A 25,046-nucleotide genomic window follows, 5' to 3' on the forward strand; every position below is an offset into this window, starting at 1 on the left:
TTTTTTCAGGGAACTCCTGATTTCAGTTCAGTAAGTGGGTTAGAGAGAGGTTTGAGTTTCTCAAGCCTTTGTAGTAGCTCCAGCTTTAACTCTTCTCTAAATAAAGCTATGAACAAGCCAGCGTGCCAAGCGAGTTCATTGCTGTACTTTGGGGAGGTTTTCAGGTTTTCCTATGCTATAAACCCAGATCTGTGTAGTTACCAGCGAATGGGAGGAAAACCAGCCTTTCCAAACTCTGCATCTGCTATCTTATCTTTGAAAAACACAGTAACTCAGTAGGAGTTAGAGGAACTGCCAATAGGGAAACATTCATTAGGTCATATCACAGCTAAGTGTATTTTATAACACACTGACAGGTGCCTTGTCCTTTCAAAGAAGTGGGAAATATCCTGTGTTCTGCTTTTGTTCTTCATTTGATTTTCCCCTTCTGTGCATTTGATACTCTTTCCCTTGCTTTTTCTGCTTCCTCAAAGCTTCTCACCAGAGGAGCCACAGTGGAAGTGTGGTGCCTCACAGATTGGGGTAAAGGAAAGGGAGGTTTTTCTCCCACATTTTCTCTATCCCTACACTTCCCACAGCTTTGGGGCTGATATTTAACCTGATCTACAAGCACGTCATTGGTCAGATCTCCCTGCTCCCTTTTTGCAGCCAAGGGAGCTGCCAGGTCAAGTTGGACAACACACCTCCTCAGGGACCACCGCCAAACAGTCAGCTATCCTCTGCCTGGGGAGATCTTCTTTTAGCTTTTCAGTACCTAGTTTTAATGTCCTGTTAAAAAGCTTTTTAAGGTATTTTTGCTTCCTATGAAAGGTATATTCTAAATTATTTTTTCCTCTCAGAAATCTTCATGTTCCACATTGCAAGTTTCACAGCAAAGCCCCTACTTATCAAGAGCTACTGTCTGCCCCAATTCCCAGTCTCTAAGCATTAAATCCCTCCATGCATCTTGCCTTTGCAACAGCCAGGACTCCTCCCCTTCTGTCCTGCCCTGCATGCATTCCCCAGCTGCCTGTCTTCCCTGTGGCTTTGCACATCCTACCCAGTTGTCTGGTCTCTCCAGGAGTGGCTGCAAATGAGGAGAAACTGGCAGCAGTGGACCTGCCTCATCCTGGTGCAGCCTGTGATGTACTCTGATTCTGCTCCTCGCATTTGCTGCATTTCCCAGGGAGGTTTTGGAGCCTTTAGCATGCTTTAATAACACACCTGGTCTTTAGTGTTCAGAAATGAGCATGGTGCAACATCTACAAGGGATTTTAAGATGGAATCACTTTTAAAAACCTCTAATGGATAATTTGCTAGGTACTGTATCACACTGTGCTCCCAAAGCAAGAGAAATATTACCCTTTGGAATCTAGTTTTTATTAAAAAAAATATTATGAAGGTAAACTGTGACTGGTTTCCATGGCTACCATCAACTGTACATCCGTATTCGCTGTGACCAGCATTTTAAATGGCCCAGGGTGAGTCTTCAGTACACAGAATTCTCACCTGTGACATGTTGTGTGTCACATTATAAAACCGGTTTTAGCTAGTGACTGTGACATTGAGATTTGCTGTTGTAAAATATTGAATAAATTAAATACCAAAAAAATACTATACTTGGAATGCAGTGCAGTCAGCTGAACACCAAAGTTAGAAAGTGCCACAGTAAAAAAATGCATGCTCCCATCTGCCTTGCTGTGGGTAATGTGCTCTAGATGACCTTGATTGAGCAGGGAGGTGGGATTAGATGACCTCCTCAGTGGTCCCTTCCACCTCTTCTGTGATTCTGTGATTGAAAAGAAGGTAGGTAATATATAGTTTTCTAATGACAGAGCTTCTAACGCCTACAATGTGTGCTCAGACAAAGGTGCTTTAATACAGTTTTCTTACAAAGTTTGGCATGCATATATTCTCATGTGTTAATTACAATGCAGACACTCTGATCACAATGATTGAATCAATCTCTAGTGATCTTTCACCATGAAATTCTGTCAAGAATAACATCTTCTAAAAACTTCTGTCAGTAATTAGATATTAGACATTTTGTCATAACACACCTTTTCCCTTGGTGAGGCACTGATTTCTTTATTTCTTAGAGTCTGAATTATTAAACTCTTGAACTTAATAATTTTTATTCTTTTTTCATTGGCAAATGTTTTGAAATTTAAAAGAGAATTAAGGGAGAAAGTTCTTAAAATTTTCTAGTCCCTTGGTGAAGGATACAGTCCAGCATGTAAATATTCAACAGGCTACCTTTTCCCCAGCTAAACCCTGGCTGAATAGCTGGTATACATAATCAATCCTAGTACAATCCTCTGGAGCAGTGAGATGAAATCAAGTTAACATTTTTGTGCCTCTTTACAACCAGAAAAAGTAGATCCTTTTCCCTCAGCCTTACTATCTGTCCAGTTTTGAGGAGGTCTTTAGCGTACCTCTGGTATTTTACTATGCTCACACAAGCAGAGTCTTCTCAATGCTCACTGCTTATTCTAAGTATCTGATCATTATGAATCTACTGAAGCTTCATTACAACAGGACCAAGTATAATAAATTTGCTCAGTATTCATAGAGATGTCTGAGGCAAGTGCTGGGGAGTTATTTGGTATCGGGTGAGCATTAAGAAGAAAACGATTTAGTTGACATGTTGCACAGTAATGAACTCTATGTTAGGCAAATCAGATGTTAATGTTAACAGCATGCTTTTTTAATATTAATATGTGCAATAACCTCCCTCATTTCTTTTTCAGCCTTGAAGATATTTCCCATAATGAAAACATCACATTCAAATCACTTTGACCCTTCCATGTCAATTAGTTTTCCCCCTTTTTCTCTTACTAAGTTGTATGTAATGCTTTCAGTCTGTCAGAAAATGGGGGTCAATGTCTTCTTAAATGACCTGCAAAAGCTTTTACCAGTGATTGTTTGGACATCTAGGGCATCCTTAGAAAATTATCATCTTCAGCCTTTAATATCCCAATACTATTAAGTTCCCTGTGCACTTAGTCAACATTGAATAAAGGAATACCTTTAAATAGTTCACTCTTTTCCATAACATACTAAATTCCTTGCTCCTGAAGTGTATTTTTGATGTGCAAAATGCAACTCATTCCATACACAAAAGAACTAATAAGAATATGTTGAACCTATCCAGTGGGCAAATGATAAAATCAGTAATTACATTAATGACACTTAAGGGATTTTAACTCCAAATATTTAAAAGCAAAGGTCTTTGCAAATGAGTAAAATGGTATAAAAAATGAATAGAGATTTAAAGCATGACCAACATCATGTTTTCCCTACCAGATATGCCTACTGCCAACACCGACTTCTGAGTGTGCTGTTCCCTTTACCCACACACTGCTTTAACTGAACTTCTACCCAGCTCCAGGAAGCTGCCGAGGCTGTGTTACTTCTGATCCTCTGTGTGGCTAGTACACTATAGCATTTGGAGGGAAAAAGGAACCAAAAAAAGCTAGTTACCTGGTCAAGGTAACCATGTGTGAGAGGTTGGATTGCTGTCACTACCTTCTCCCAATAAACACATACAGAAAAAATCTTCATGAAAAAGAAACCCCATCTTCCTGTGAAAGATTTAACATAGTTAAATGCATGAAGAGGAAATAAGTTGAAGTTTTGTTAAAAATCACAGGGATCACTTGAGGGCTACAAGCTGTCAGATGTAATGACTATGAGTGAACATGTTTGCCCAGAGCCTGTAAAGTCTCAGTAGAAGCTTTTGGTCTTATTTACCATATGGTTCCAGGCAGTTGCAATTCATCCAGGCCAGCATTTTTGACAGGCAGCCAGATACCTTCACGCTTCCACTTTAGAAGACTTCAGAGCTGAATGCTAAGCAATGAGCATCATCACACTGCAGTGCATTTAACACTAACAACCCCAGTGAAACCACACAGCTTTGAATAAGAATAAAGTTGTAGACAGGGCTGTGGAGAACAGCTCAATTAATTGCTTTAATCAAGGAAGAATCCGTTTACTTCCAGGACAGCTGCAAAGTCTGACCCAGTAGTGGAGGTGGGACACTGCGTTTATTTTACCACATGAACACTAGCAGTGTGTGACTCTGGCAGGGTGGCAGGTACCTGTGACTGAAGTTTTGTACCAGCCAGAGCTAAGTATGACCTAAACTTGTTTGATAAGGTGGATTTATCAACCCCACAGGCAGTTGTGGGGCTTGTCAAAGTTATTGGTGAGTAAATGTCCATAGACTATACCGTTACCATTTGCTTAATTGATTGTATCTGGGAACACAGTTCACAGCTACTGAAAGTGATCTTATTTGGTGTTACTTCTTTATCCTTTGTGCAGTGGGGGCTAGAGAGAGGCGTCAGAGACAAGTCTGCCATTCCTTGGTCCAGAGTCTTAAATGAAAGTCTACTAAATTCTAAGGTTACTTTTTGTCATGGTTTTTTATGTTTCTGTAAGTAAATAATGCTACTTAGATACCTGTCAGATATCTTGCATATTCTGCTTAGAAAATAGATATTGAAAAATTCTAGGAAATTTACAGCCACTTGTAGAAAATGCAGTAACCATTCTGAGCAATGGAAGAGACACATGTCCCACTGGAAGTCTTTCAACCTTGTACATGTTCCTCAGATACTTCTAACAACCTTGACTAGATAAGTCACTAAAGAAATAGAAAAAAACCAAACCGGTGGGTAAGCAGGTTTTAGCTGTCAGAGCGGATTCATGGGAATTCATATTATTCATGGGATAATAAGTAAAATGCGTGTCTATGTAAAATAAATGTGCACATGTATATACATGCATATATATAACATTTATGCATAAATAGGCAGATTTTAGGGGAAGTAGAATTTTTAATATCTCTGTTATCAATTACATAACATAGCAAATAGAGAGCTGAAGCCATTGCGGCTAATAGCAGGCTCCCCGCTGAGTTCACCATGCTTTAGATCAGGATCCAAAATATTGCACTGCTGCCCTTTTCCGTAAATGTTTTGTGAGCAGTGACCCAGGCAGAATGTTTGTTCAACGCATTTCAAGAAGAAACACAGAACAAATATTATGCAAGGCTTAACAGAGGCAATCACTATTTTAGTAGTGTTACCAAGACAGAGTGTAAGGTTGTTAATGCATCTGACTAGGTTTTATCGTGTCTGATAGTAATAATTTACTTTCAATAGACGTAATGGCCTGAAGAATTATGCTATTATCATGTCAGTGTTGTATTAGGAAAGACTGCTAGTTTGAGTGCTAGCAGCAGTTTAGCTAGAAGAGTTTCTTTGAAGACCATTATGTTGTATGCTGTAGAAAATGATACAACATTGTTATTTATAAGGGCATAAGAAAAAAGAACTTCAGTACTCTGTTAACAGCCATTGTCCTAATTCACAGTCTCTAATGTAGTAACAATGAATATTAGAGTCGGTGGGAGAAGATTAGCTTTGAAATGGGGAAGAATGAGAATTTATTTTAAATGAAGAATAAAAGCTGTAAACAGGCTGAAGGCAGATCCTCTAGAACTTGCCAACATCTTTTACAAAACACAGGTTTGAATATTTTTATTTTATTTTTTTAAAAAGGACTCTTGTGTTTATTAATTTCGTATTTCAATCAGAGAAATTCAGTTAACTACACGATATGCAGCATGATTTAGGTTAAAGATACAGAGTTTTGTTTATAAGCCAGACCCAGATGTGCGCACCTACATAATATCAATACCAAAGAATTTTTGCATATGTTAAAGTGGTGTGAGCTGCTGGTTGCCTTGCAGGGAATTGTTGCATCTTTTACAATCCTGACTTTCTGAATTTCTGTTCAGGGACTTCATGGGGGTTGTTGTCAGTGTGGGCTTCCTAACAGACAGGACAGGGTGCAGGGCCAGATGTGACCTTCCCAATAATTAGGAGGGCAGCACAACAGCGCAAAGCAGCACTTCCTACTGTGTGACTAGAACATGTGCCACACAGAATCATACTAATAGGGAGCTACTGTCCCTGCAGCTCTTCTGATAAATTTGTTCTTGCTCACAGAGGTACCTCCTTCTCCTTATGCTACATTTAATTCCCTCGGGTCACTGTGGGATCTGTCATGCAGGTCTGTATCAAGCATCTGGTGTCTGATTAAAGCAGTTATTTCAATTTCTAAGGCTACTGCTAGACATTTTCTAGCCAGTGTTGAGTACTTATAAGAAAACTCCCAAGAGCTTAATCATCTCACACATATTTAAATTGTTGTTTTTTATATAGAAGTAAAATCAACAGGGGTTTTAAGTATATAATTTTTATTCACTTTTAGTGTTGATTTTAAAAATTCAGATGGAGAATTTTCCATATTTAAACTGAAAAACGATCAGTCAGCTTCTGCTTGGTACTGTAGGAGAGGTGGTATGAAAGGTTAAATATTGTCTCATTTGAGTTTCATATCATCTGATAACCCTTCCAATCTTTGAGGCTTCATGGCCTCACTTTTCTATAAATACATACTCCCTGGGAATCTACTGAGACAAGACTCAGGTGCTCAATCTCCTTCAATTATACTGTTTGATAAGGTATGTTTGTGCACTGCCTGCAGCAGCTGAGGAACCTGCTTGGCCCACCCTTTCCCCAGAGATGACTGACATCCTGCGGATGGTGCCTCCAGGCTCCATATGGGCCAGACATAGGAACAAAGCTACAAGTCAGCTAGTGCCTCCCCCAGAGTGGTGGGGGCTGCAGCATCACCTGAAGAGACCCATTGTGGAACCTTCTCAAAAAGCTTGATGTTAAAACCCCCCTGTTGTATATGCAAGAGATGAACCTTCAAATTAGCTAGCTAAAGATATATAACCTGCAATCCTTGTCCCTCTGGGTAAGGGTAGTGGGCATTTCCCAAAGCACCTCACTGGACTATGCTAACACTTTCTGCCTAATAGCATTCTCTGTAGGTACCCGCTACATTTTTATATACATGCCTTATTTTTTTAGCCTATATAAAAATATTCAAAATATCCTGATCTACCTTCAATCTGATTTTGATGATTTTCAGTTAAACCTATAGCATGATGTATTTTAAGAGTAAATTATCTTGAAATAATAAGAAAATTAAAGTGAATGGAAAAAAGTATACTTTAATTATTTTTGCATGCATGTTAAACCACCTACTGTTGTATTTAGCTCAGAGAAGATGATAAGATATCTGCCTCCAACGTGAAGTAATTTGCCCTACTAGAGTGATCAAGATATTCCCAAAGGTAAGCTCTGGAAAAAGAAAACAGCATTAGACATTTAAAGCTTCAATGGTTAAAACGTTTACTTCATAAATATTAAAGCCAAGGCAAAGCTTCTAACTCTCCCACTCCTGTAAAGGGTGGTGTTCAATCACAGTGTAGCAGAGATGGTGTCAGTGAAGATGCTGGAAAGGATCGATACAGTTCCCTAGCAACAGGGCTACGTGCCTCGGGCTCCTGCATCCACAGGGACCCTCCTGACCCACTAAATCAAGGCAGCAGCTTTGCCTCTGCTGCCATTGTGCTAACATGGAGCAAACATTTCCACCACTTATTTCTCAGATCAGCCCAGAGATAAGAGAAACAAGTAGCAGTGGGGTGGGAGGAAGCTAATTATATTGCTGTTTTTAAAAGGCGAGTGTGTTGTCTGTCAGGATAATCCTTTAACGAAAGGTAGTTTTATGAAGGGAAAGAAACCTGAAATGCCCTGATACAATTATTGCTTTCTAACACCAAGTGATGGACCTAATGTTTTATTATAGAGCAATTGCAGGCTGTAGCCATGGAGTATAGCTTCTGAGCAGAGGTTACATTAACTGTGTTCGCAGTGCTGCATAATTATTATGGTCTGATGGAAAATGCAGACAGTGAAAAGCATACACTGCTTCTTTGTTTTGCCATTCTTTTAACTTTATTGAATTTTATAATTTAATTGTGGATGGTAGCTTAAAAATAATTTAGTTTCCTATTACGAAACAGCGTTCTTAGGATTTTTCTATTCTACATGAGAAAGCACTTACTCAGTATGCGTGCGGTTTTTTCCTCCCTGTGCATTCAGAACCAGTATGGGGTCCGAGTAAGCTACGTTTTGGTTTGAAATTTGGTTACCTAAACAAAAAAAGATAATGGAAGAGAAGCAGACATCTGAAAGTCAACTATGATTAAACTGAGAAACTTCCTGAGACTATGATTTTCATCAGAAGGTTGTGGGATGAAATGGAAAAGACGTATTTTGTATCAGGATAAGGAGCATATTTTACTACTATTGTTATAGAAACATGTGTTAATCTTGACAAGCTGGACAAATTCAATGTGATTGCAATATTTTTCTTCAAATGTAATATCATAAATATATTGCCTGTATGTTTTCACTCTCATTTTCTCTCCCCCCTTTAAAAAAAACCGCAAAATCTTCCAGTGTTGTGTTAGATATTTGAACTATCTGTCTGACCTTTGCACGAAATGGCTAGGCCCACCAGTGGCAGAGATACTGGCTAGTGAAAAGAGCCAATTTCAGCAGCAAGGTTCCTTGTAGCTAAGCTTATTTTTTAAAATAAAATGAGCTGTTTGTAAGTTGAGTCTAACTCTTGTCCTGACCTTAGATTTTTCTTTATTACAAAGTGCGCTGAAAATGCAAGAAGACACTGGAATCATTAATTGATTTCTTTGAGTGGCTATGAAGATCATCTTACAGAAGCTGGTTTGAGCTGCCTTCACAGGACAGTTGTACATAGAAACATTTATAGAGCTTAGAATTTCTTCAAAATCTTGTGAAAAATGCTCTATCTGCTGTAGATATACTGAGTATTCAGACTACTGCCTACCTCAAAATAGATAATTAATATTCACATGTGTCTCTTCCCTACATTGAAGTGATTTCAATATAGTATATTAAAGGCAAAAAGACTGAAGGTTGTAGATGCATTGTTGATGCATTTTTCTTGATTATTCCCATGCTATTTGGATTGTACAAGTGTAACTGAGAGTCAAATTGAGTGCTCAGTCACAGAGGAAGACAAAATTTTTGTCTTCTGAAGCCAGTGGCCATAGGCCATTAATTTCAGAGAGAAAATTCTTTGGCCAGCACTCTGTTGAGAGGCTAAATGAGGGTAACAGCAGTTGAAATAAAGAGCAAAATCCAGTGAACCTTGAATATTTTTTATTATTTTTTTAATTAATATTATAATAACCTGACCTAGTTGCACTGCCCCATCTTTATTTTTTTTTAAACAAGTACTCGATACCCAAACTCATTAGTTACTATGTAATCTGTGTATTTTAGAGTATATACACTTCACATTTATCATTTCTCTGGGTTAGCAGACAACTCCTCCTATTCTGAGAGAGATGAAGGCCAAGGCAATATCTTTTGTTAGCCTTCCTGTTGCCATGCTGCACTGCAGGACAGGGCAGGGTTGCTTTACTGTGAATCCCTGGACAACATTATCCAACAGCAGTTCTCCATTATCTGAGGAACAGCATTTTACATTTTGGATATTGCCTGTAGGAAGAATTTTGGCACAGCACTTGTATGGTCATAAAGGCTGACCACTGCTGCTATAAAGATGTCCCATAAAGCTCTGACTTATCTGTAGCTTGTGCAATGACTTCTACAACGACTCCTAAAAATATCATAAAGGATGCTAGGATTTTCCTTAGCCTTAGGAAAAATTTCGATCTACCCAACCCTATGCTTTAGCAATGGGGCATGCTAGAAGCAATGGATTTTATTAAAGCTCCCCTTTTCTTCACCAATATAATCTGCCAGCTAACATAGATGACAGTAGGCTTGGAAGCCTTATAGCATATGGGGAGGGAAATATGGCTGTCCCTCTACCTTCTACCAGACTGGAGAAACAATGAGAAAGAAAATTACTTTTTCCTTCATTGCAGTTTTATTCCAGATACGCTTAGCTGGACACCTGTAGCAGACTCTGGATGCAGGCTCCTTATCGAAGTCCATGCTCAGCACACAGCCAGCAGCTATGACCCAAAATAGAAAGGAAGGCCATTTCTTACATAACTTTATCTGAAAAAATAAATACTCTAGGAGAGGGAAAGGCATTTCTTTTGACAGCCAAACATCTTGACAGATCCACTGTGAAAGATAAGAAAACCTCCCACGCCTTCAAAAAGCTGCAAGAGTAATTGAACAATTTGGGCTCACTGAGGTGTGGAGGGCACAGCTAGGGAGTTCTGGCACAATTCTTCAGGGCTTGACAGCTCCTTGGGAAGAGTCTATTTTTTAGTAAGTTATGCATTAATCAGGATTCTCTGTAGAATCATAGAATTGTTCAGGTTGGAAGAGACCTTTAAGATCATGAAGTACAAACTTTACCCTAGCACTGCCAAGTCCACCACTAAACCATGTCACTAAGTGCCACATCTACACATTTTTAAATACCTCCAGGGATGGGGACTCAACCCCTTCCCTGGGCAGCCTGTGCCAATGCTTGGCAACCCTTTCGGTGAAGAAATTTTTCATAATATACAATCTAAACATCCGTCAGTGGAACTTGAGGCCATGTTCTCTTGTCCTATCACTTGTTACTTGGGAGAAGAGACTGAAACCCACCCTACCACAACCTCCTTTCAGGTAGCTGTAGAGGGCACTTAAGGTCCTCATTGAGCCGCCTTTTCTCCAAACTAAACAACCCCAGTTCCCTCAGCTGTTCCTCATCAGACTTGTTCTCCAGACCCTTCACCATCTTCCTTGCCCTTCTCTGGACCAGCTCCAGCACCTCAATGTCTCTCTTGAAGTGAATGGCCCAGACCTGAACACAGTATTCAAGGTGCAGCCTCACCAGTGCTGAGTACAGGGGAAAAATCACTTCCCTAGTCCTGCTGGCCACACTATGGAATGCTGGTTACTTCATGGAAACACCCCCACACATCGACCAATTTTATTTCCACTGTCACAACCCAGAGGAACACTGGAAGGGTGAGCGTAACACCAAGTCACTCTTGGTGTTTTGTTTAACAATCTAAAAAGTATTATTAAAGAGGTTTTTCTACATGATTACGGGCTATTATACTGTTAAAACGTTAACTGGACCACTGGGAAATTCTTAATTCTTTATCTATGGTATGTGCCCTTTTATCTTAAGATTCGGTGTAACAATAAAACACATTTTCCCATCCACAAGCTTTTAAAAGCAAATAGAGAACTGTAAAAGCTTTGGAAGGTTTTAGAAAAACTGGGATTCCTGAGAACTGTAGATCATTAGTTGTCCTTCCACTTTCCACTGCATTTTTCTTACTCTGCCTGCATGCAAACCTTTGTCTTTAGAAACATGCAGTAGAGAGTAATGATGTAATACTTGGGATAGCCCCAGGACCTAATTGATTACCTTTTTTAAGTTGAAAGCTAGACAGTCTAGCAAAACACAACGCTGGTGCACACATCAGTCCATCCTGTGGCTGCTGATAGGGACTAAGCAGTAGGTTTCTCTGTCAAACAATATCTCCTGCGTGCCCCCCAACACCGGGCAGCCTCAGCCCTGCGCTCTGCAGCAGCCCCAGAGCCCTCTGCCAGCTCTCAGGCCCTGGGCAGTGCCAAACTGCCCAGCCTTGTAACCATTCCTTTAGGATACTGTGCTGAAAAGAATTGAAGATTTATGAGAGCATACAGAAAAAAGAAAAAGAGCAAAGCTCAGTAACTGACTAATGGCAGTCCCTGTGGTGGTTGTATTTTATTCAATGTCTTCTCATACAGCATGCATAATCAGTCCTTCCTGAAGGTACTAATCCTCCAAAACCCTCAGGGGACCATCTTCGTACAGTGGGCTCTAAAATCTTTAAGATATATGAACGCAACGGTAAAACAAGTGCTTCCAAAAGCTTGGACATATCCAAGAATAGAGGCAGCAGTTCAGTCTGTACATTTGCTAGACCCCATAAATCCTGACTATCTGGTCAAGCTATCATTTATCTTTTCCTATCAAGAATTTATATGGTTAGGAAATACACTGTAATGAGAGATGTAAGCTTGATTATACTGAAAATCATGGAGTCTTATTTTAAAAATTAAGCACTGCTATTATTTTCAGGAGTCAGCATGCCCAACTTTCTTATCATCATATCATTACATTTTGTGAAGCATGTTTTTTCACTGAAGGCCTATGTTGCATTACTTCTGAAATCATGCTCTTTATGTGCAAAGTTGAGGCATTGATATTTGCACATACAGGATTCAGCTTATTTGTTCAAAACCTGAAGAGCCATTTTTTTAATATGAGTGAACTCTCATGATCTCTTGGGTTGGAGATGCAAACATCCTCTAGTTGATACATAAGTAATACCAATTATCACTAACAGCTAATGGGCAAGGCCTATTACATTTACCTTTCCTGGAACTGGGCTGTTAGATCAACAGAATCTACATTTTCCCAGTCCACTGCTATGCAAAATTCTAGAGTCTTGCCATGCAAATTCTGTACTCACATCTCTGTTTCTTTCCTTGACTGGAAAATGAAAAGTAAGTTCCCTGATTTGGAGGCCTTGCTTGCCTCAGGTTAGGTTTCTTAGGAAGCACAATATAATTTCCACTCCATTAAGCTGTTGTTTGCATTTGTGCAGCTTCACACAGTTTCAATGAATTCTATAGGGAGGGAAAGTCAGTGGTGTGTCTTGCATCTGCTACTCTTCACAACCAAACACCTACTGCATAAAGATATATCATTATGGGACCAGATGGTACTAGTGCAAATTAATGTACAACGACAGAAAACTACCAGGGAAGTATAGATGACAGGAGATGCACTTAACAAAAGAAAACTTTAAGGGAATGTACAGAAAAAAGATTTAAAATGTTTATAGGTAATTTCTTTCAAGCATGTCTTGGTCGGAGGACAAAATATTTTCCTTTGGTTTTACACATAACTATTTCATATGTTCTACTTGGGTCATTTGTTGTTGCGTAGACCTCCTCAGCTTGCTGAATAGTTAGCAACCAAAGGAGGGCTTTCCTCATATTGTGTTTGGTAACAGCTACTGTATTTTCAGGTATCTCACAATATCTCATGCACGGTAAGGCCGTTGACATTTTTCTTAATGAGGGAAACCTCACAGATCTTCACATTTATGCAATTCTGTCTTCTTCCAGGACACATTTTATAGTATTTTGTGTTTAATACTGATAGAAATATTTCATATCAATGTTTATGTACAAAGATTCTACTATAATAGCATACAACGATAATATTACAAAATATACAACAAATAAATGTTATATAATATAATGACATTTAGAAATGTGATTATTAATGTAAATATATTAGTACTAGTATAAGTAATATTAATGTATTTTTATTTTATAGTCTTCATAATTTATTTCTCCATCCAAAATAGTTGTACATATTGCTGTTGATAGAGCTGTGGCAAGAGGCTTATTGTCCCAGATCTTCTGCCCCAACTTTGTGCAAGGAATCCTCTTCGCTACAGTTATTTTAGCTAAAACATTTTTCCTCCATCATAAAGCTTGAACAAAGCTTTTCAGTGTTCAGAACCTTCCTGAATGGACTGCATGATCAGTCCTTATCTCATATAACATCTCACAACGTAGTTTAAAAAAATCGTTTTTAACTGCCTGGGCATGTAGACTCTTAAAAGGTTTCAATGTCGTGTGACCACAGATAAAGTTACACCTCCAAACCGTTACACTTAATGTGTCTTGATCTTGCGGAGACCAGTGACAAGTGGTGTTTCTCAGGGGTTGGTTTGGGGCTGACACTGTTTAACATCTTTGTTGGCGACATGGATAGTGGGATTGAGTGTGCCCTCAGCAAGTTTGCTGATGACGCTAAGCTGTGTGGTGCAGTTGACACACTGGAGGGAAGGAATGCCATCTAGAGGGACCTGGACAGGCTCAAGAGGTGGGCCATTGCAAACCTCATGAAGTTCAACAAGGCCAAGTGCAAGGTCCTGCACAGGGGTCAGGGCAATCCCAAGCAATACTACAGGCTGTGTGCAGACGGGTTTGAGAGCAACCCTGAGAAGGAGGACTTGGGGAGGTTGGTAGATAAGAAGCTCAACATGACCCAGCAATGCACACTTGCAGCCCAGAAAGCCAACCGTATCTTGGGCTGCATCAAAAGGAGCATGACCAGCAGGTCGAGGGAGGTGATTCTCCCTGTCTACTCCACCCTTATGAGACCCCACCTGGAATACTGTGTCCAGCTCTGAGGCCCCCAACAGTCTAAATTATCACTATATTGGTGTTAATAAAAATCCATGCACTTGCCATATCTAGTTCATTGCTCTAGCAGTGTTGGTTGGAATAACGGAAATTTAAAGTATTATTTGCTGTGATTCAGAAGATATATGTTAAATGTGTTACATTAGGGCAGAATGAGTTTAGACAGATGATGAGAATAATTTGGCACTAGGGCATGAGGTATGTTCCTTCAAGATACTTGTTGGCTTTTGCTGATTTGTCACCAAAGGTTTTTATAAAATACTGTAAAGTCACTATGACAATAAAGATAATGTAAAGGTGGAATTGAGGTAATTCAAATGTATTGTAGATTAACTCAGTGGAACAATGTTTCTCAAGCACACCATTGAATACACGTAAGTAAACAAATAAATTAACATTTTGGGTCTATGAAAGAGACTATTGGATGAAAAAGCTTCACAGGTTTATCCAAGATGACATCTTTAGAAGCAGTTGGTAGTTTTGTTTTACAAGTCCAAGGGCTTTTCACTATTCACAGTATAGGAAACTGCAGGTAATGTTTTGCTTTAGAAGGGTGCTCTTTGGTTCTAGTAATAATGATAACCTCCACGGTCAGGTTAAAAGCCGTCTTCCCTTTTCATTTTCTATCAATCAGAATTATTTCACAGCTTTGCTCTAGAAGTGATAATTCAGATGTTTTGGCATTGGTCACCAGTCAATAAATTAGGTGATAGGAACAATATTGGAATCTTATTACTCTGGGACTTATTGAAGAAAAAAAAGTATTTTCATTCTTTTTTTCTTATGCTCTGAGGGTAGACAATGTTACTCTTATGTCCTGTGATTATTGTCCTTATTTATCTGTGCTCTTCAATTTGTGTCATAAATACAGTTTGTATATATGAATTCATACAGCGTGAGACTTCAACGAGGCTGTACAGCATCAAAGAGCAAAGAATGTAGCCTCTTATTTTAAGAAATCTTGATCTAAGTACATCTATTTAAAATGCAAGATGATTTTTTTTCTCCTATCTATTTTGCAGTCAGTCAACATGCATTCCTCATTCAGTTGCACAGACTACTCTGACCTAGAGATTTCATATCACAAAACATAAATTTGTTATTTTAATTACAGTAACTTCTAGAGCATTAGCTGAGCTGAGGTAATTCTGATATTGGACACACTTGTTATAAGAGGCATTCCCCAGCATTCTTAAAGACCTGGACTAAGATCTTATACAGCCTAGTTACTCTTTGCCTCTGTACCCTTCACTGCAGAGTTACATCGCAGGCTAAGAAATACAAAGGAAAGGATTGTCTTTATTTTGCAGACCACTTCCTGTTTTTTCCCAAGCCTTGACAAAACCTATGGCAGAACCAAACTTTTTCATCAAGTGGAATAATTTCTTTAACATGCTTTATGGCTTCTGACTGAAATAACAGTTGATTGCTGTAAAAAAGTAAGGGGGGAAAATGTGAAAAGTAGTCTTAGCAAAATGTTATTTCTGATTATGTCAATGTGTACATTTGTTTTCACGTGTGACTTACAAGTGATGGAAGCCAGCCACCTAGACTTCTCCACCAATTTAAACTACCAAGTGAGATAAAAAGGGCAAGTCATCATGTGCAACACAATCTTGACTTCCCTTGTGTTTATTTTTAAGTGACCTAAATCACAGTATCAAATTCTTCTCATGGAATAGTTCATGAGAAGTTTTATCAGTGAGGTTTTATCAAAGTTCTCACCTGGATTCCTTCAGTAGGATAAATCAAAACACATTTCAAGCTTTAGAATATCATAAAATGCAAATTCCCTGGAAACTCACAGTAGAAGTCAAATGTTTTATTGTTTATGCCACTGTCAGTCCAAAAAGATATCTGCTTTTGCAAGTGTACCCTTATGATACTATAAAGGAAACAACCAACAAGAACCAATAGAAATGTGCTTTTCCTATTATGGGTCTGTTGGAGCTCTTTCCTGCTTCTTCCTTGGTGACTTTGCACTATCAGCTATTTAAATTTCAAGTGTTTCCCTTGTACAGGATACAATAAAAGGACGTAAACTTAAGTTTGCAGTTCTATCCTTACTAAAGGTGCTAACTAAAAGGTACATGCTATCAGTGAATGTCACAAAATCTGTTTACTTCAAAGTGATTAGCCAGTAATAAGCAATTAAATGTTATTTAGAACTAGTTTAATACTCATTTTTGTCTTCCTCATACTGAGGCTCATAGCTATTTCAGTCTTAGGTTTTCAGAGAAATGACTTCAGAAATAAGGATAACCAGATATGTTTATGCCTTATTTTAAAAGTGCAACTAGGATTAACTGCCATGAGTGCGATGCCATCTGTCAGTGTCCCACAACAACATATCATGAAAACATCCAATTAGCAAATTCAGGATTCAGTTTAATCAAATGTAAAGCTTCAGATTTAAGACCCCTCATTTCCCTATTCACTTCAACAACCCCTTATTTCATTTAATATGGTGTCATCTCAGCCCTCTTTGTTCTGCTCTTTGCATTACCTCACCTTCAGTTTGCGTCTCAGAGTTGCAACAAGGAAACAATATTTTTCCATGCTGCCTATCATATATGCACCAAGAGCTAATTTAGAACTATGGTAGAGTAGTCTTTTTATTCAAAGTAAGACTTGACTTAACTAAAAAGATTAATTATATTTTTGACCTTCGCATTTGAAAGATCAAAATATTTCTGGCTATTGCTGCCTAGGCTTTATTCACTTACAGGTTCGAACAGCAAAAAATTGCATTAAGCTCAGCATTAACCTTCATTTGTTATCTTTATTTCTCTAAAGAAACAGCCTGGGAGGCTCTGTGTGTTTGCCTATGTACATTTGTGATTCAGTGAAAGTCCATAACATTGGGTTGGAAGAGCATATTGTGGAAATTGTTTTTTTAAGCTTAGATTATTTATTATTTTGCAGTAGGAGATGGGTATTTTTCATAAAATTTGATAAGTAATTTCACTAGTAAATTTTACTCCTATAAAACTGCCACGATGTGACAGAGTATTTTCAAAGTATATATTATTCCTGGTGGTGATGTCAGAAATTTCGAACATGCTCAACCACGTAAGAATGAATTCATAGCTTCTTTTGTTTGAATGGTCTGTAGTAGATACTAATTCTATCTCATCATTTCATCCTGCTGTTGTCAAAATGATCACAGTGGGAAATATTTTTTCCTGAGGATGCTGTACAAGTATAGAAATAACATTTGAATGCATAAATTGTTTATTTTGAATGGACTGGTGCTGGTTCATTGTGAGGTAATGAATGGTAATCACAGTACTGAGGAAGATGTCTGGCCCCAAATCATCATTTTCAGATGTTATGGGGACAGCCTTACATTTTGATTTCTGTTTACATTGATTACTGGTCTGCTTTTTCATAATTTGTTTGAAGGTAAGTCCAGAAATACATATTTAAAAATACAGGTCAGGAAATATAGTGATTCAAATGACTTCTTGATACTTGCAGCTGTCATTCATCATTCATCATCTATCATTCCTAAACATTACATAGCTGTATAAGCAACCAGAACAGAATAAAGGTTGTTTGCATTGCATCATGGAATTAGAGCTATTGAGACAAAAGTCTTTCTGAAGGTCCTTTTACCTCTTCTTAATCTATGACAATTGCTGCGTCAGTATTCTGGGAAAAAAATAATAATCAAAACAACATTTAAAATGATGCTGAAATGATTCTCACTCATAACCTTGAATGCTGTCACCCTGAGATCAGTGACTGGAACCCCTAAACCTCATTACCACACTTTCTCACATATACATGTTCTTTGATCCTTTCAGTGACAGTGTTTGTGAGTAGTAATAAAATTACAGGCTCTTTCGTACACCAGCATGTTTAATATACAAGACAAAAGTGATGAATGACTGTGAGGAGAGCTGACCTTAGTTCAGCTCTGTGATCAATATTACAGATCAGGTTGATAAAAAAAATATGGATGCTTAAGAAATACAGCTCATTATTAAGCAAGACTTAATTGTACTTCTGTTTCTTCCCTGATGTTTTAGGGCACGTTTTTCAGAAGAGGGTGATAACCTTCTATTTCTTGCCATGGCACTCAGCTCCTGCCTAAAATAATCACTGAGTTTCAGCTCTTGACACTCAGTGGTGCTGAATGCTGAAACATACAGATCGGATTTTCAGAGATGATTCCTTAACCGTTGAATGCAAATTCCCTTTTTTCCCCTGTGTTATTGAAAGACTTCTTCCAGTGAGAACACATGAAAACTAGCCAGCAGGAGGATGGGAGGATCAGGCCTAGAAAATACCCAGCTATTTATCAACGTCTGAAAAAGTGAGAACAATCTATCCTTGCAAACACAGTGAGCTTGTGTGTTGTTTTCCTCTTCAGCATTTTCTCACAAGTTTCTAAATAACTATAAGCTGTTGGTTCACACTAAGGTAGGCTGGTATTCACATTTGCATCACCGCTCTTTCCTCTCTGCCCTCTTCACCATTAAGAAGGGTGTATGCTCAGGCTTTCTCAGAAGATTTTGTATTCACTCATCACTGCACAAATGCAGTTCTGCAGTTCTCCAATATTTCTCATAAGGTGGACTACAGAAATTTTAAAGGTCTTAATTCAAATGAAGAAGGAAATTTACCAAAAAAGATAAGCCATCCAAGCACAGCAAACAGCTTAATTTAGAAAGAAATGTAGTTGTGGCAATCAGCTGCTTGAGAGGAACATGCAGGTGTGGCTGTGATCCTAAAATCACACTCTCAGTTGCTGTCTGGTCTCCTAGGACCTGTCTCACTGAGACCTGTGGACAAGCACTTGCACTGTCAATGTGGTATTCCTGATGTGTATATGTCAAATAAGCACTGCTCCACAGACACCCCTGGAGTACCCTAACCCATATGAGACACTGCCAGGGACAACACTTTTAGGCTAGGAAGATATGCTCCATTTTTTCTAGTGGCTGGGGGAGATGTGGGAGACATGGTTTGAATTCTGCCACCCTGAAACCCTTTACAAGCTATCATCCCACCCAGTGCCTCCTGGAAACTCAGTCTCATATACCTTAACCAGAGGAGTTCAGTGGATGCCTTTGAGTGAAGCCCATCATGGGTATTCTACCCAGCCCCTGCGGGACTTTCAGCTGTGAAGACCTGGTGTCACAGGAAATCTGAGGGGAAAGCATCTGAGTGGCAGCATCAACAAATCAGGGAAGTTCTGGCTTCATGTTCCTCTTTGTGCTTGAAAAGGTCAAGTCACTCTGATGTGAAAAGGACAGAGAGCAAGTAAAACAAACACAGGTTTTCATATGCTTGCTCTCACGGAAAGACAAAAGCTCACAGAGTCTCCTTCTACCTATCAAGTAATGTTCACATTCACAGTCTTCACCAGCTCAGGTAAGTGGGATTTGTACAGAAAGAGGCACAGACCTCCCTTGGTTAGTCCAGCACGTACCAGGTGCTCCTTCTCCACCATGGAGAGGAAGAGTGCTTGCTACACCATACCTCATTGCTCTACAGGGCAGAGCATACAGGGCAAATGTGCAGTTGCCTGTACTTAAATGTAGCCATAAAATAGAGGCTTAAATCAAGCAGTGTTGGATCTCTAAGAATTAAAATCACACAAAAAGTGAGTTAAAAATCAGTAGATCTAGTGTCTCATGTTTGTCAAGGAATCCCATTTCCAGTAACTCTTTTCCAAGTATTCCTAATATTTTGCACTTACAGACCAAGATTGATTCTACTTATCTCTGAGATCTGATAAAACAGTGTAAAGCAATATGTTTGGATGTAACGTTGAGTTTTATTTGACTGAGATGAGAGATAAGCATAAAAAATGGTATCTGGCTTTCCTATGTCGTCTGCCAGAAAACTCAACAAAGGGTTTGTTGGCAAGACACATGATTATTTTAGCTCTATATTTGTGTATTACCACATATAAGCATAGACACTTCCTAGGGAAGTTTGACAAACAGATGCTGGTGATTTAATTTCCCTTACGTAATGGTTAAATAGACAGACTAGTCTTCACAGAAAAAAGGTGACCAAGCAAACCTGATGACAGTAGAAGAGAGAAAAAAAAATGCATACACTTAATGAAAAGGCTTATGAAGAAGTAGATAGCATTAAAATGTAGCTGTAGCAGGTGGTCATAACTTTTCTGTGATGAAACACTGTTTCACTGATCATACAGGTGTTGACACAGGCTTTTGAGGGTAAAACGTAAAATTTATGAAAATTTTGCTTATATCTGATACTGTGTACCTTTGAAGAAAAGAGAAATCACAAAATTGTTGACTATCACTAGCAGAAAACCTGGATCAGTTTTGAAGCAATGGTGATTAAATAACAGAATGTTAATATTTTATATTTTAACTGTTTTTTGCAACTACTGATTTTATACGAGGTACAGAAAATTACAGTGTTCAGTGTTTGTCAACCACTTGCAATGCTCAATTTTTATGTCAGTTTTATAAGCTCTGCACTGAAGAAAGAACAGGGATATATATATATCTGTTACCCTCAATGCAACGGTAAATTTGTCATAATGTTTATTAAAACTGAATTCTCCTGCTCTGCTGATGAGCAGGAGTCCGCAGACTGATTGTACTGACTGACTGACTGGAGGATCAGGTTTGTTTAGGTGACATGTTTGCTGGAGAAAGAATGTGAAGTCTGGTTTGGGTGCAGCCTCCTGAAGGTCATTTTATTATTCCACGCAAAAAAGATGACGCTTTTGCAGTTCGCCAAATTTCAGAGGTGGTGGCAGGCTTTGCTTGGTTATCTGGTCTGTGATGGATATTTAGTAACCTCCAGAATGAAAGACAGAATTGAGAGCTTATCAGAAAACAAGCAGAAAAAAACCCATAATGCTCATCCTTTTCTATATACCACATAATTCTGATGTTATGGGTACTGATTTATGTTAAATGAATAACACAAGACCCCATGGAAGAGCCCCCTTTACCTAGCAAGGTGAATGTGAATTTGAAGTGGAAGTACAGCTGGTGATCAAGAGAAGGGAGAAGGAGGACCTCCCTCTACCTTAAGGAACAGAAAAAGACTGTAGAAAGATCATAGCCTCAGTACTATACTTTATTCCTTATTTTGTTTCCTTGTTCCAATTACCTCATTGTTGCCATTGTGAAACAATCTGACTTATAGTTGAAGAAAACTGATAGAGCTAATGATTGTGAGATCTACATTTCTTATTATAACATGGATGGAAATAGATTTAGTTCCAATAAAAGATGTACTAATGTAAATAATGAACATAAACTAAATTAATATCTTATATATTGAAGCCTGTGTATCTCAGCCTATATGAAATCAGAAAACAAAATCTGCTTTTACATTGTGAAATTGATTTTTCTCCATATTATCTAAGAAGACAAAGAGAAATTTGGAAAGGTACTATGGAAGTCCATCATGTTTGTCCATCACATTTGAAAAATGTCCATCATATATGAAAAATCATGGCAGTCAGGTAAAGTTCCTGATGACTGGAAGAAGTCATATAACCCCCATTTTAACCCCCATTTTAACCCCCATATAACCCCCATTTTCAAGAAGGGGAAGGTGGAAGACCCGGGAAACTACAGACCAGTCAGCCTCACCTCTGTGCTTGGCAAAATCTTGGAGAAGATTCTCCTGGAAAGCATGCTAAGGCACATGAAAAACGACGAGGCAGTTGGTGGCAGCCAACATGGCTTCATTAAGGGGAAATCCTGCCTGACCAATTTGGTGGCCTTCTATGATGGGGCTACGGAAGCGATGGACAGGGGCAGAGCAGTTGACGTCATCTACCTGGACTTGTGCAAAGCATTCGACACTGTCCCGCACGACATCCTTGTCTCTAAATTGGAGAGACATCAATTTGATAGATGGACCACTCAGTGGATAAAGAATTGGCTGGATGGTCATGCGCAAAGAGTTGTGGTCAACGGCTCAATGTCCAGTTGGAAACCTGTAACGAGTGGTGTCCCTCAGGGATCGGTGTTGGGACCGGCCCTGTTCAACATCTTTGTCGGCGACATGGACAGTGGGATTGAGTGCGCCCTCAGCAAGTTTGTCAATGACACCAAGCTGTGTGGTTTGATTGATACACTGGAGGGAAGGGATGCCATCCAGAGGGACCTTGACACGCTTGTGAGGTGGGCCGATGCCAACCTTATGAAGTTTAACCAAGCCAAGTCAAGGTCCTACACCTGGGTCGGGGCAATCTCAGGCACAGCTACAGGCTGGGTGGAGAAGAGATTCAGAGCAGCCCTGCAGAGAAGGACTTGGGGGTGTTGGTTGACAAGAAGCTTAACATGAGCCGGCAGTGTGCACTTGCAGCCCAGAAAGCCAACCGCATCCTGGTCTGCATCAAAAGAAGCGTGACCAGCAGGTCAAAGGAGATGATCCTGCCCCTCTATGCTCTTGTGAGACCTCACTTGGAGTACTGTGTGCAATTCTGGTGTCCTCAACACAAGAAGGACATGGAGCTGTTGGAGCGAGTCCAGAGGAGGGCCACGAGGATGACAAGAGGGCTGGAGCACCTCCCGTATGAAGACAGGCTGAGAGAGTTGGGGCTGTTCAGCCTGGAGAAGAGAAGGCTGCATGGAGACCCATAGCAGCCTTCCAGTATCTGAAGGGGGCCTATAAGGATGCTGGAGAGGGACTCTTCATTAGGGACTGTAGTGGTAGGACAAGGGGTAATGGCTTCAAACTTAAACAGGGTAAGTCTAGGTTAGATATAAGGAAGAAGTTCTTTGCAGTGAGGATGGTGAGGCACTGGAATGGGTTGCCCAAGGAAGTTGTGAATCCTCCATCCCTGGCAGTGTTCAAGCCCAGGTTGGACAGAGTCTTGGGCGACATGGTTAGTGCGAGGTGTCCCTGCCCATGGCAAGGGGTGTTGGAACTAGATGATCTTAAAGTCCTTTCCATCCAAACTATTTTATGATTCTATGATTCTAAGTGTGCATATTAGCAGGGCGCTTCCATGACTACAAGCAATGCTTACTCCACAGTTCTTCAAATACTGCATGAAGAGGTCAGAATGATGATATTATATCGTTCATGGACTCTATAGACTTACCCCTTTAGGCTGTAGTTTTTCTACAAAAGCATTTCTGCTACCAGCAACTTTAAAAAACATGTATTTGTCTCATGTTTTCCCTAGCCAGCCATTGGGATTATGGATTCACCATGTCATAACAGCATTGGGTTCAGATCAGGAAGGAGCGCATTTATGCTCAAACCATTCTAAAGTGAATTTATTGACTCAGTTTGTCAGTCAACATCGGGACAGCTTTTTTTTCCCCCTTTTTTCTCTTCTCCCATGATGTGCGCACTGTGCACCCTCCAGCCTTATTTAGGTATTTTTGTTCTTCCTCTGAACTTCTTTCCCCTCCTTTTTTTCTTTTTTTTCTTGCATAACTGAGACATTACTGTGCTTTTTAGTTCTTTTTGCATTCAAAATCAGTTAGTCATGGCACAAACCGCTGAAGACTAAGAGCAGAGATACATGATTATGGTAGGACAATATCCTGCTTTGGACAGGCTTCAGAAAAAACTCTGATATTTAATGAATCAATATATAGTTACCATGGCAACCTTCAGTAATCATGTTTGACCTTGCAGCCATGACATCCTTCCTGTAAGAAACAGGCAAATGAGTATTCCATGAACCCTCATATCCCTAATCGAAATTTGAACACAGTCCTGAACACAAAGCCCTGAACAGCCTGCCAGCATCTGCAGCGTGATAAGTGTAAGGAAAAATAATGCACTAACTTGTAGCCATATGTTTGGAATATTTCTTTGAGGTCATAAGTATGCAGGAAAACTGGAATTTTAAGTACTATGGAATCAAATTCCACCTGTATAGAATGAGTTGCAAAAAAAAAAAACCCAACAAAAAAACTCCACAACAAAAAACCCCAACAGAAGAAGACATTGTCTTTCTGTCTCTCTGTGAGTTTACTGTGTTTTACTTTCATATCTCGAATAATGGCTTTTGGAGGAGGGATTAGCAATCATAATGAATATGCATCATGGCAAATCTTGGGCTATATGATATCTTGTATTGGCAAGAAGCTGAGCTGTTGTCAATTATTTTATTCCTTGCTTGCAATAGTTTAGAATAGACTGTAAAATATGCTAGAAACAAACCATAATGAGCCAGAGCTTGGGGGGTAACAGTGCTACCTCCATTGATACTCGAAGGCTAATCATTGCTTCCACTGATGCTTGGAGGCTAAGGGGCTCATAAAAGTGTAAGCTGCTGAAATGTCTTGACTCTTGCCTTGTTATGCAAGCATATGGTGTTCCTTCTTGTTTTAATAATGCCTCTCTTGAAATATAGCTACTTGTTATTTTCTGATTGTTAATTTTTACAAGCTTTCTTTTTCTGAATTACTGACTGACACATGGCATATTATGGCTGCATTGTCTTGCAATTGTGCTGTTTGAACACATAAAAAAATAAAAGCTTGTATTACACCTAGGGACACTTTAAAACATAATCAAATAAAAAATTTTAATATGTAGTTGTTGATCTTTGTTGAGGTTTATGTTAGGCAGCTTTGTGTTTTGTTCCCTGATGAGTCTCAGGATGGGACTATATCTGACCTCAATATCAAGCAGTTTAAATTGTTTGGTCTGTTTATTCTCTCCAATTTTAGTTTTGTTTTGCTATGAAAGGATCGACCAATACAGAAAACTGGACAGACAGCTGGAACTGAGCTGAACTCTGAGCTGAGTAGAAAATTCATGCGATGAATCTGCCAGTTTGCTGCATGAGAATTGGGTACACGCCACAGCAGAAGTGAGGATGGATTTTCAAATGACAGCAGCTAGGAGATGATGGAAGCTGTGTAAGTTAATACACGGTGCATCTTTCTCTGAGGTCACTTTTTCTAGATTTAC

This window comes from Strigops habroptila, chromosome 1 (genome assembly GCF_004027225.2).
Source record: "Strigops habroptila isolate Jane chromosome 1, bStrHab1.2.pri, whole genome shotgun sequence".
NCBI classification, from domain to species: Eukaryota; Metazoa; Chordata; class Aves; order Psittaciformes; family Psittacidae; genus Strigops; species Strigops habroptila.